Consider the following 13718-nt stretch of genomic DNA (forward strand, 5'->3'; position numbering starts at 1 on the left):
TGGTCACCAGAGCCTCTATGATCTATGTCATTTTTTTTCTCCCAAGAGACCTACTTTTAACCCTTCTCCATCCTGTCTTGTTATGAAGCTACTCTTATTTAGCAGAATAGAACCTATATAAATCAAATAAAGATCAAATTGGTAGGGTGTTTTCAAAAATAAGCAAGCAAACAAAAACACTAATGGAAATTTTCTTAGATGACTCTCTGGATTAATTGATGTTTATGTTCATTATGTAAAATATCTCAACCAATGTCCGTAGCCTGCAGAATATTCCTCTGTTCTCTACTATGCTGACATACATCCTCCTCCAGTTGAGTTGTATACTTACCAATATTCTGTTGTGTTTACCCTCAAACTGGATTAGATTAATTGCATTTGTTATTGAAATGATCCAATTTAATCCAATTTTGCCAAAACTTATTAAAATATGAAATGAAAGAAAACTAAATTTCCCAATAAAAGCTATGAATACTTAGCAAAGGAATACAAAAATGAATGTCCTGATATTTACTTTGGGATTAGATGTGGTTAAGTAGCTATAAAAGATTGAGGTGAAGTAACAAAAATCTGAGATAATTTTGCACTCAAATTGTCTGAAAAATATCCTCAAGTTCTAGCTCTATTAAAAAACTAAAACTATAAATTATAAAGATGAATTACAGGTAATTTTTTAAAAAAGAAATGAAACGTTACTTCACTAAATAGAATCACAATGAAAAGAAACACTAGTAAAGGAATAAGAAAATATTAAGTCATTATAGACAGAGTAATGTGTCTATAATGTGTCTTAAAAACAAGATTCTAAATGAAAATATTTAGAAATTGAGTAAGACTATAACAATATCATATATATAAGTTTAAGTTCATATATATATAACAAAAATACGTATTTCTAAGAACTCAAATAAATTTAAAAAACATATTCATTAAGTATACAAGGTATCATTGCCTTTGGAGAAGAGATGGGAGTGAGAAAAGAATAAAAGAGAATAAAATACATATAAAAATAAAAAGAAAGGACTCTTGTACTGGAAAATAATGCTGATGTGTCATGACTTGAGTAGAATAATTAATTCATCCCTCTTTAACAGATGGTCTTCTCCCTCTCCTCTCCCCAAAACCATAAGGACCTCAAAAACAGGAAGGGCGATGACAGCATTCAACGGAAGGCAACAGAATTTTACAATTGGGAAAGCAGATGGATCAGTGGGGTAATTATCTTAGCAGACCAGAAAAATTTGAAGCACCAGTACTTGCAATGAGAGACACTAAAAAGAGGCCAGCTGATTCTTACTATAGAAGCTCAACAGACTCAGCAACAGGAGACATCAAATATATCTAGAGGCAAGGGTGCAGGTACAATTGGATATGGAATTGATCAAAATTCTGCTCAAGGAACAGTTAAAACCTTGGGTCTCTTCATCCAAACCATGCAGTCAGGCAGTTTCCCCTCTTACGTGGTCATAGAAGCTGAGAAGTTTACTTCCTTGAGTGTAGGACCAGATCACAGTTGGTGAAAGTGGGGAGAATGACATCTGAAAACTAATAAAGAGAAAAAAAAAACAGTTTATATTGAATGATGCATCTCTTCAGCTCCTTTTCCCCTCATGCATTCAGAATCCTACAACTAGATTTATGCCTAAATCTACCTCCCCAGTTAGGACATTGGAGAATCTGACACACTGAGAGAAAAGACCTCTGGATAGTGATGACTGGGAATCTCTCAATGAAATGGTCATGGTCATGCTGTACCACCTAAAGTGAGCAAGCCATCCTGTCCCAGAAACACAGCGCTTGCAATCTCCTTGTTGTAACTCACACTTGCGTGTGCACGGGCAGTCGAGTATTACCAGGAGCAAGAAATCAGTTTTGAATATTAATTCCACATTATGAAAATAAATTCTGGATTATTTGTTGTTTTGAATTATCTATTCCTTTGTCCTCCTTCTCTTCTCTAAGATCTTGCTTATAATCCTTAGGTGAACAAAGACCTATGTAAATCTTTACCATATTCCTTAATATTAAAGTGTCTTACATCGGTTGGCTAAAAGGATCTCACAAGTGTTCCCTACAGGAAAGCAACTGGAACTTAAATATGGAAAAAAAATAAATTCCTTTGACTTCAATTCTATAGCAGGTTGCCTGCTCTCATCATATTGCTATCAATTGAAAACCTCCTGTAACAGTGCAAGGCTTCCAGTTGGACTGAAAGGGGAGACCATTGCACTTGGTTCAGACACGTCCTCACTAGGCTCTAGGTCAGAGTATTCTATCATTTGCCATTTTTAGTGTATGTGTGCATGTGTATATAAGTGCATGTGTGTGTATGCATGCGTGTACCTATGTACCTATATATGCATACGTATGCATGCTATTCTGCAAACCAGTGTGTGTGTGTCAAGTTTTTTGAAAGGAAATGCATCAAGCTGCTGGTGCACCTTGACTTTTCTCTCTAAGAAATCAGAAATTTGGCAAAACAGTCAGAACCCTAGAGGAGATGCTCTGTTTGCTGAACTCAGAGCCATCATGTGATTATCCAACAGAAGCCTCCCAGTTTTGTCATAAGTGAACATCTTTGTTGATGAATTAAAGCCTGGATACAATCTCTAGAAAGCATCTTTAGCTTCAGTACAGGAAGAAAGAGGGAAAGATGTTTGGAGAAGGATTTTCTTATCCGTAGCTTTGGCTTTCCCATTAATCTTCCTTTGTACCTACGATGCCCTTGTGTACTGTTATCTTTAAGAGTATGAGCTGGAGGTACTCCTGCAGGATGATTGAATTGTTCATATTTTTCTCTCTTAACCCTCTATGGAAGGTACAAAGACAAATGTACATGCCTCAGAGTAAAGCAAAGACACTTCTGAGTTTCTTAGGAAGTGCATTAACCATGTCTTTTATTTTCTGTATTCTGATACTTTGACATATGGGACCTTGCTGACTCTGGAGGGACTGCCTCTTCTAGGGCTAGACTATTTCTAGACATAGTAAACAACTCACCCATGAGGATGCCTTTCAAATTCAAGCCAACCAATCTAGAGCCTATATCCCTAATCACCTCCTTTATCAGGTTCTCAGAGTATTGGTTACACACCATCATCAGCTCGAATCACCCCAGGGCAAGGTACCAGACAAGTAGATACAGTCCCTATGCCCCAGAGACCATTGCAATATCCAACCATGCCAATCCTAAACCTGTTTACTCTATCTTTCTCATTCCTTCTCACAGAGATCAGAATGAAGACTCTTGATCATGTTCCATCCCTCATCCCCACTATCTCCGGTGCTTCTCTATGTGACTCTCCATGATGTAGCATGCCTTCTCCTCTTGGGAACTAGAAATAACAAACTATTGTTTTAATGTCAGTTGGGCAGTTGTTTCTTGATCTGTTGATAAATTTCCCCATCAACAAATATATTTTTAGACTTTTTATGCTGGCCAATTAAATAAATTAATAAAACCAGTCAAATAAATTAATAAAACCAATTAAAACAGAGAATGCCTATTTACTGAGCGGCAAATCACAAGAGGAGATCTTTTAAGTTTGATTCTTCCATGAGACTTTTCCTACCTCATCAACCTAAAATGAACTTATCTTCTTATGAACATCTAGCGTTATTGCCTATGTTTCTCATTTGACATTTCAACATATGTTTCTTCACAAAAACATGTCTGTTGTTTAAACTTCTTGTATGTTATCTTGTTCTTACAACTGAAATATAAATTTCCTTAAGGTATAATTTCTCAGGTGTATAATTCTCGTATCTTGCAAAAAGAATAGATTAATAAATAAATGAATAGATGTAACTTACTAAATTTGACCCCAAACTCACAAAGATCTTACCTTTTTTTTTCTTTTCAAACTTTCTCTTTGCAGATCACTTTATATGACTATGACGACCCCCAAATTGCAAACCTGGTTAAATGTTTTCTTCAAACAAATAAATTTATAAACCTAATAAATATTTAATTATTCCCCTGGAATTATAATCACAAATGTTTGCCTTGACCATCCATATCCTACTGCTGTCTGTAGAATAGGAAAGCAATATTAGGTGCTAGTGAAAAACAGCATCTAATATTGGTCTTGGTTTTTTCACCTTAAAGTGGAGACGACAATACCTATGTCACTGACACAGAGGTAACGACTACACCTGCTCACACTTACAGAGGGTTTGCTATGTTTTAATCATTTTTACACATATTTTTACATATATTTATAGCTTCATGGCACCCTATGGTAAAAGTGTTGTTTTTATTGTTTCCATTTTACCGAATCGAAAACTGAGACACACTAGCTAAAAGGGCTGTCTAAGGTTATACACATGGAACATGGCGCAGCTTGAATTCAAGCCCAGGTAGTCTGACTCTTAGATCTGTGCTGTGGACAGTATACCATACTCTGCTTCTCCACAGTGGAGACAAATAGATGAAGTGCACTTTATCAGAAAGGATTAAAGGACTGTAGAGGGATTTTTATAAGGATTAAGTATGTAAAGTTATTTGTGCAGTAGCATATGTTAGTATGATTATATATCTTATTTTTGCCTGAGACACTCTGTTTATTCCTATTGTTCAAACATAATTATTAGCAGCACCTCTTTTCCCCATAGTTTTAAGTTAGACAATAAATTTCCCTATCAACAAAAGTATTTTTAAACTTATTATGCTGATTACTACTTAAATATATGTGATATAAATATATGTATGAATGAATATATGATTATGTTGGGGCCATGCTTTAATGGAGAAACAGATAAAGAAAGTGTGGTTCATATATTCAATTTATATGTATTTAATATATTTACTTGTCCATAACAAAAGCAAAATCTTGCAATTTGCAACAACATGAATGGAACTAAAAGGTATTATGCTAAGTGAAATAAGTCAGACAGAGCAAGACAAATACGGTACGATTTCATTTATGTGTGGAATCTAAGGAAACAAAACAGAAACAAACTCATAGATACAGAGAACAAACTGATAGTTGCTAGAGGGGAGAGAGGTGGGGAAATGGGTGAAAAATGTGAAGGGGAATAAGAGGTACAATCTTTCACTTATAAAATAAGTCAAGGAATTATAACATACAGCACAGGGAATATAGTGAGTAATATTGTAATCACTTTGTAGCGTGACAGATGGGTACTACACCTATCTTGGTGATCATTCCATAAGGTATATAAATGTTGAATCACTATGTTGTACACCTGAAATTAATATTATATTCCAAATATGCTTTAATAAAAATTTAAAAAATAGAGAAAGAGCCTGATTCGACAAGTCTGAGATGAGGCCTGATATTCTGCATTTTGAACAAACTAGTGATGCCTGTGCTGCTAGTCTCTAACCACACTATAAATTGCAAGGAAATAAATGACCTCTAAATTCACTTACAACTTGTACTTGCTTGATTTTACTACCTATCATGCTGAGAAAACATGCTGAAATTTGCATTCAGTATCAGTTTGAGTCATTCTGCTTGTCCCTATTTGTGAAATTGTACATTCCAGAATGCCAAGTCAAACTATGCAAAAAAGGATTAAACACAACTCCTTGCTTTGCAATTACCTCACCACACATTGTGAGCAAAAAGGAAACAGGCGCAAGATTCTCAAAAAATTGGAACTAGGCTTAAGTTGAATGATAAAATTTTTTTTTTCTATATCCGAAAGAAAAATAGAAAGGGATGAATTGTGGGGCTTAATTGAGGATTAGCTTTGTGTTTTTTAAGAATATAGTTTGGCTATGCAAAATCTAAAACACAAAAACGTCAAAGTCAGAAAAAGAGAGTAAAAGAGTGGTTGCCAGGGCCTAGGGGTTGGGGAAATGGGGAGAGGTAAATGGGTCCAAATTTTCGGCTATAAAATGAGTAAGGTCTGAGGATCTAGTGTATAACATTCGAACTACAGTTGATAACACTGTATTATATAGTTAAAATTTGTTAAATGAGTAGACTTAACTGTTCTCATCAAAAAAAAGAAAGATAACATGTGAGTTGATAGATGTGTTAATTAACTTTAAGTGGGGAATCCTCTTACAATGTATACATATATCAAATCACCATGATATACATTTTGAATATATGTCAGTTATACCTCAATAAAACTGAGATTAAAAAAAAAAAAAATATATATATATATATATATATATGTAGTTTGGCTTTCTCACTCAATATAAAACTTAATCTCACCACATTATCATAAAATTCCCATGAAGCTACTTGGCTCCATTTAGACTTTGAAGATTTATTCATACACAAAATAGTTCATCAGCAGTATGTTAAAAGGATTTAAAAATCACAAACTTTCACTTTAAAGAGTTTCTGCTTAGGAGTCTTTTAATTTTTAATTCTTTGATATGATCACTTTTGTAAAGTTACTTAAAAATTATTACTTTGATATTTATTTTAACCATTTATCAAATCACTTCTACATGGTTTAACTGTTTGAAAAGTTTGTGAAGTTGATCTTACAGAAGAACTGAGTTGAAAGTTGATAATAAACAGAATTACTCTTCATATAAAATATTAGGAAACAGTGATTACAAAATAGAACATGATAAAGTTGACATGTTTCAAAAATAAAAGGACATTGAATTTTAACGAGAGTAGGTTGCATGATTTTTGTTTACATAAAGTACCTTGACTATAGAATAATGCAATTTAAGGAATGAAAGTGTTCTTTGAAATCGTGTATCCCATTCCCTTCGTTTTACGTATGAGAAAATGAAGGTTCAAAACATCAAAGCAAATTGCCTATGACCACTCAGTATATTAATAGCAGAGTTAGAAAGGCAATTCTCTCTATGTAGTCCTGAGTGTTTCCACAACATCATATTGATATATTTTGGAAAACCAGTAACATTACTATTACTGAGATTAAGTGTTATTCCTCAGTATGCCCTATCATTTTAGAGGAGGGACATGAGTGATACTTTTGTGTGTTTGGAGAAGATTTCTTGGAGGAAGAAGGCCTTCAATTTGTCTGTAAAAAAATTAGGTAACAAATGAGTATGCAGAAGGATGAAGTAGGGCTATTATGACCCACAGATGGCAATGTTAGGTAAAGCATGAAGGCAGAAGTAGCAGAAGATAATCCCAGGACATGAGAATAGTGACTAGCTAAAAATACTGGGCAGCAAAATTGGGTGAGAGGGTGGAACCAGCGATCAAAGATCTGGGAAAGCCAGGTAAATAGTTGACCTTAGTGTCAGAACTTCAGTTGAACTTAATGTCATAGTGCAGGGACAGAACCAGTGGCGTGCTGGCAACCAGTTTAAACTAGTCTGAGAGCTGATTACTTGCTACTCACCACAAGTTAAAGTTTATTAATGTCATATCAGCAGCTTGAAACTGGCTATGGTGGGAGTATTTACACCATGGAAATCAGCAAACACTGCTAACCAGGAATTGTCTCCTTCCTGGAGAGCCAGTGTTACAGCATATCTAGACGAAATGAAAATTAATGTTCCAGTAGCTGGACTAGATCATGCAGGAGAAAAGAAAAATTGAGAGGAAGATCAGGGAGATTGAAACTTCCACTGCCCATTCTATTGAGAAGTTTTTGAGGCATGTTCTCCCATCCAGTTTTCACAGTAATTATTAAGTAGATGTCCATGGCTCCTTAATTTGTAGAATCCAGAGGTCCTGACTTGCAACCCGCTCAGTCTGGTGCCATACAAAGCATTTTGAACTTTTCAGACCTTGGCTCAATTCCAAAGTGCTTCAGGCAGGAAGAGAATAAGCATCCCTATCAGGAAAAGACTATATTAAGAAAAAGAGAGTCTAAACACTGAAAATATTTTGTATTACATTAAACTCTAATTCCCATCTGCCATACTTAAGGCAAAGTAAAATTTCCATCAAAAATAACTGTCATACTGACTTCAGTCCTTATAGAAGGTTCTAAACATACTTCACATCATGATATACATCACCACCACCACCAGCAGTAGCACTATCATTTATTGAGCAGTTACCCAGAGCCAAACTCTATGTTAGTCATTCAATTAATTGACTTATTAAATTGTGACTATGTGTCAGGCTTGTGTTATATTAGTGGTTCTCTTTTCTTGGTTTCAGGACCCCTTTACACTCTTAGAAATTGTTTAAGGACTCAGAAAGCTTTCATTATGTGGGTTGAAGCCATCAATGTTTACTGTATTAGAAATTAAAATTGAGATTTAAAAATATATATTTATTAATTCACTTAATAATAATAATATAATACCATTATGTATTAACATAAATATCGCATTTTTATGTAAAAAAAAAAAAAAAACTATATGTGCCCAAACGAAAATAAATGGTGAGAAGAGTGACATTGTTTAAAAATTTTATAAATCTCTTTAATGTGTGGTTTAACAGAGGTAAGCTAGATTTTCTCATTCTGCTTCTACATTGTATCTGTCGCAATACCTCTCATAAATAGTTTCTGGGGAACTCCATTTTTCATTCATGTTAAAACAAGAGTGAAAAGAACAAATAATGTCCTAGTGTTCTCACTTGAATAGTTTTGATTTCACGGCCTCTGGCCAGAGTCTTGGGGATCTGCAGGAGCCTTAAAAACCACTTTACTAAATTTGATATATACTAGTGAAGTCAAACCTCCCTGCCCTCACGGAAGTTACACTGTAAGGCTGTCTCTTCTATGCCTTATTTAAGCCCACAACAACCTTATGAGATAGCTACTTGTATTATTGCCTCCATTTTCCACACAAGGAAATAAAGAACAGAGAGTAACAGAGAAATATATAAGATTGAGGTACTATTGGAGGAAATCAAAGAGGCAGTTAGCACTCAGTTTAGGTGTGTGTGATTCCAGAGGTGCTGCTTATATCCACTATGCAACCTTCCTTCTATAGCACCACACAGAGGAAAATTTATTATCTGCTTTCTAAAAGTCCCACCTAGATAGGAAAATTTAATTATCTTTTGAAGAGATCTTTTAGAAAACAACTTCCAATCCAGTAGCTGCTACTATTATTCTGTCAGAATCGAAACTATTATCCTATGGCAGGCCTTTCCTTTTTGGAATGATGGCAAGTAGCTGGGGTGACTGATGTACTCTGAGAATTTGGAAGTGAAGGAGAAGAAAGTGTATGGGAGAAGTAGCCAGAAAATTGCTGTCTGAAATGAGCACAGTTGTATGGAGAGTAAAAAAGGAAGAGATTGGTTTGAAATTTCCAGTTAGCAGAATAGTAAGCTGCCATGGCTCACAAGACTCTCTGCTTCCCCAGAGGTTTCTTCCTGGCTGCAGAGATGTGGTGGCATAAATTAACAGCTTTTCTCTGCTGAGATCAGACAATAAATCTGGGTGCTACCTATCACTATACTTATGAGAAGCAATGGATTACAGATGTCGTTATTGTCAGATGACCCAGGGATGGAATAGACAATAACTGTGAATCATCATAATTTATTTAAAGAAAAAATACCTAGGGAGTCTTATAAATAAAACTCTCTTTACCTATAATCTTATCAAATTAATTGGATAAATACCAAATAACATGAATGCTGGATCATATGATAAAATTATGTTTAACCTTTGTCAGAAAGTGTCAAACTGCCTTCCAAAGCAGCTGTGCTAGTTTGTATTCCCACCAGCAAAGAATATGAGTTCTGTTGTTCAGAATCCGTGCCTGTATTTGATATGGGCAGTTTCTCCATTCTTTTTGTTTCCCTCAGTTCATCACTAAATCATGTTGTCCTCAATATGCAATCAGAATTGCTTTAATTATGTAAATCATTTTGTGCTTGTGTCAAAGCATTTGAATCAACTTTCTCAATTTGAGTCCCTTAAAATGTAACAATCATGATTAATTTAAAGAGAGTCTTAAATACCAAAGATAAGAAAGAATGTCATAATTCTCTTTGGTCAGATAAAGAATTACATAAAAATTTAGTTTTTATAAAAACTATTACTTGGAAATATTTTTTTCTTTTAAACTGGAAAGTAATAGACTATGACTATTAATATTTAAATTGTCATGCACTTTATTAAATTTTCAAAATTAATGACTGGAGAAATGAGAGACAAAAGGAGATCAGCAGGGAAAATATTTTGCAATTTATCAAATACCATGGATTTTTTGCTTTATTTACTTGTTTGATGTCTTACATGTTTTGCTTTTGACTAGCTGATTATTTTTTCCATACAAAAATTTTTAATTAAAAAATGAGTCTATAACTTCCCAAGTCTAACTTATACCTGTGTTTGTGCGTAATATGATCTGAATAGAGAGTAGAATGAAATGACAATGTAGCATGAAATTAAATGTTTACAAGCAAGCGTGTCATGTCCCAACCTCATGAATTTGTCTAATTTTCCTGCTGTCATCTCTCTTTCTGGTTTTAAAGCCTTCGTTACACATGGCACCCACATGTGAAACTTTTATGCTCTCTTTGACTCTTTCCTTTTTCTTATTGCTTAGTTGTAAGCCATCATCACAGAGCCATTTTTTTGGTCGTTTTGTCTATACCTTTGTACAGTTGGAGCAAATGAGAAAAAGACAACTGGGATAGCTTGCTAAATGTAACTTTGTATGACCCTGACAGACTGGTACTTATAAAATTAAATCTTTTCATTTTTTATTATAGCAATGGGTTTTTATATAACCTGCACTCTTTAAGATATTAAGAAAATCTTAAGAAGGCAGCCCAATATGCTTCCAAAAATCTTCTGCCATTGCTAGGAGAAAGGAGAAAATTATCACCAATGGTCAACCATTACAGTACACATTACCCAGAGGAAGAGATGAGTTTTCTACTAACAATTTTCTATTAACACTCTGACATTCATTAGTTTGTTGGATTAATCAGCTAAAAACTTGGGAAGAAAGAACAAAACTCACTTCTCAGCTCTTCATTTGTCCTTCCTCCAAATAATCTTTGACAATGATACCAGTAGCTTAGTGTTGTTCTAAATACAAAGCTAATCAGTTATTCCTCCATCTCAAATCCTTCAATGGCTCTTATTACATACATAATAAAGTCTAAAAAGTTTTTGGTGATTTGCCTCTGATTCATTTTTTGTCAGCCTCTCTCATTCTTTGTCACTCCTCTCAGAGTACTGCACTGTATTAAGGGACAATGATCTATGGTGATCAATGTGAATCAAAAACAGCAATTTAGATGATAAAACAAAATTTCTGACAGGGGTCCCTGGTGAGAATTTCTTCAGCATTGCTATCATAATCAGGTGTATTTCTAGCTTTAAAACAAAACAAAACAGTAGCCCTTGTGTGTCTATAAGATGAAGAATTCTCCTGAGTTAAATCTATTTTAGTGCATTCTATTACTGCAAAAAAGTATTTGTAGAAGGACTAGTATGTGTCGGAATTGCATCTCACGTAATCTTCCCTCTACTCCACAGGGTTGATTGAGGTCAGTGTTTCTGTTATTCCCATTTCACAGATAGGAAACTCAGCCACAGCAGGAATAACTGACTTGCCCAAGGAGACAATGCTAGCCCATGAATTAAGGTTATGTTTTTTTAAAAACCATACAAAACAAGTGTATTGCTCAGTGAATTATAAGGTGAACACCTTTGTAACTTCCACTCAGGTCAAGAAATAGAATTTACCAGCTGTATTAGTCAAGATTCTTGAGGGAAACAAAACCAACAGGATATCTATAGACATATATAGAGCGATTAATTTTAAGGAATTGGTTTTCATGATTGTGGAGACTTGGTAAGTCCAAAACTGTGGGCTAGAGGCCCAGGGAGGAGCTGCAGGTCAAGTCCAAGGGCCATCTGCTGGTGGACTTGATCTGGGGAGCTCAATCCTTGTCTCTTAAGGTAGGGCTACATTCTTAAAAACCAAACTATATCCCTTCCTAGCCCTTAGAAAGGGGCAGAACCAGGAGTTAAACATTAAGCACCTCAGGAAAAATGTCAGAGTCTATGTATAGTACTTAAAGGTATTAAAAATTTCAACTATACTCTAAGTTAATATTTTTTCCTCTCCATAGTTGCTGCCTGTATTAAAGATTATCAAAGAATCTCTTTAAAATTTAATCTTGAGATTACCATGCTAAGCAAAATAAGTGAAACAGAAAAAGTTGAGAACCATATGATTTCACTCAAATGTGGGATATGAAACTAAAAGCAAAAAATGAACAAGACAAACAAATAACAACTCATAGACACAGACAATAGTTTAGTGGTTACCAGAGGGAAAGAGCGAGACTTGGAGGACTGTAGATAAGGGTAAAGCGGATCAAATATATGGTGATGTAAGAAAATTTAACTTTGGATGGGGAGCACACAATGTGATATACATATGATATATTATTGAATTGTGCACTTGAAATCTATTTAATTTTATTAACCAATGTCATCCCAATAAATTTAATTTAAAAAATTAACTTTTGATGGGGTAAAAAGTTATAGGACTAAGAAAGCATATCCTTTCTGAAAGAAAGCATATTCTTTCTGACTGCTAAAAAATAATTAGTTTCTTTTCTAACATTATGATCAGAAGAAGATAATGCAACTGCGTTTGTGACTCTGATGGATGGAATAAAATATATTTAATTTAAATACTTTATTTTATTTTTACATTTGAACTGCTTTCCAAGACAGTTCTAATTTGTGATGTAATCTCCAAACATTTTTTTTCTCTTTAATTTGAAGGAGTCTGTCAATATCTCTGCTTCAAATGAGTAGTTTGTATCTTTAACCAGTCAATGCTAAAATTCATTTCAATAAAATTCATTCGGGCTCTTGCTATCATTGGAGATAACAGTGTGAGATATATATATATATATATATATATATTCTCTGTCTGGTTCAGTTGCTTAAGATATTATAGATAAATCCAAGGAAAATAAATAAAATAAGTAAAATCAACACGAGAAAATAAATACCTTTTTAAAAATCTGTTCTGTATGTACAGTATTCCTATCCATTAGTTATTCTATTTAAATTATAATGAATTGGTACAGGACAGTGGATGTCTTTTTAGATTGCATCTGTAAACTAAAGACCAGAAATGAAAAACTACTACTGAGTTATTATTCAGTTCTTTTATTGACTCACTGGACAACATGTGGATAAATTATATTGTATCTTATTTGTTTGTACTGCCACCGATATAAGGTATCTTTATCTTCTGAGGCTGCTATAATAGAACACCATCAACTGAGTGGCTTATAAAGAACAGAAGTTTATTTCTCACAGTTTTGGAGGCTGCAAGTCTAAGATCAAGGTGTCTACAGATGCAGTGTCTGGTGAGAGCCTGCCTCCTGGTTCACGGACAGCTGTTTTCTTGCTGTGTGCCCACATGGCAGAGAGGGTGAGAGAGCTCTGTAGGGTCTTTTTTATAAGATCACTAACGTCATTCATGAGGACTTCAATCTCATGACCTAATCACCTCTCAAAGATCCCACCTTTAAATGCCATTACATTGGAGATTATGTTATAACATGAATTTTGGAGGGACACATTTAGTCTACAACACAGGAAGGAAAATTCTGTGAATACCATCTACCTCTCTGACAGGCACCCTCCTCAACAGTACCCATTTCTTTATCAAATAATGTTATTTTCTGTTATTTATCTGTCAAAAGTTTTTTTTTTTTTTTTAAAAAAACAAGCTTTTGAGCAGGATGTGTATCAAGATTAGAAGCATGCTTCTAATAAATCTCATTGAAGAAAGACACAGAATTGTTTCCTTGGACTAATTTATCATCAAAATGTCCACTGGGAAAACACGT

Source organism: Rousettus aegyptiacus, unplaced genomic scaffold (assembly GCF_014176215.1).
Source record: "Rousettus aegyptiacus isolate mRouAeg1 unplaced genomic scaffold, mRouAeg1.p scaffold_m13_p_4, whole genome shotgun sequence".
In the NCBI taxonomy this organism is placed as follows: domain Eukaryota; kingdom Metazoa; phylum Chordata; class Mammalia; order Chiroptera; family Pteropodidae; genus Rousettus; species Rousettus aegyptiacus.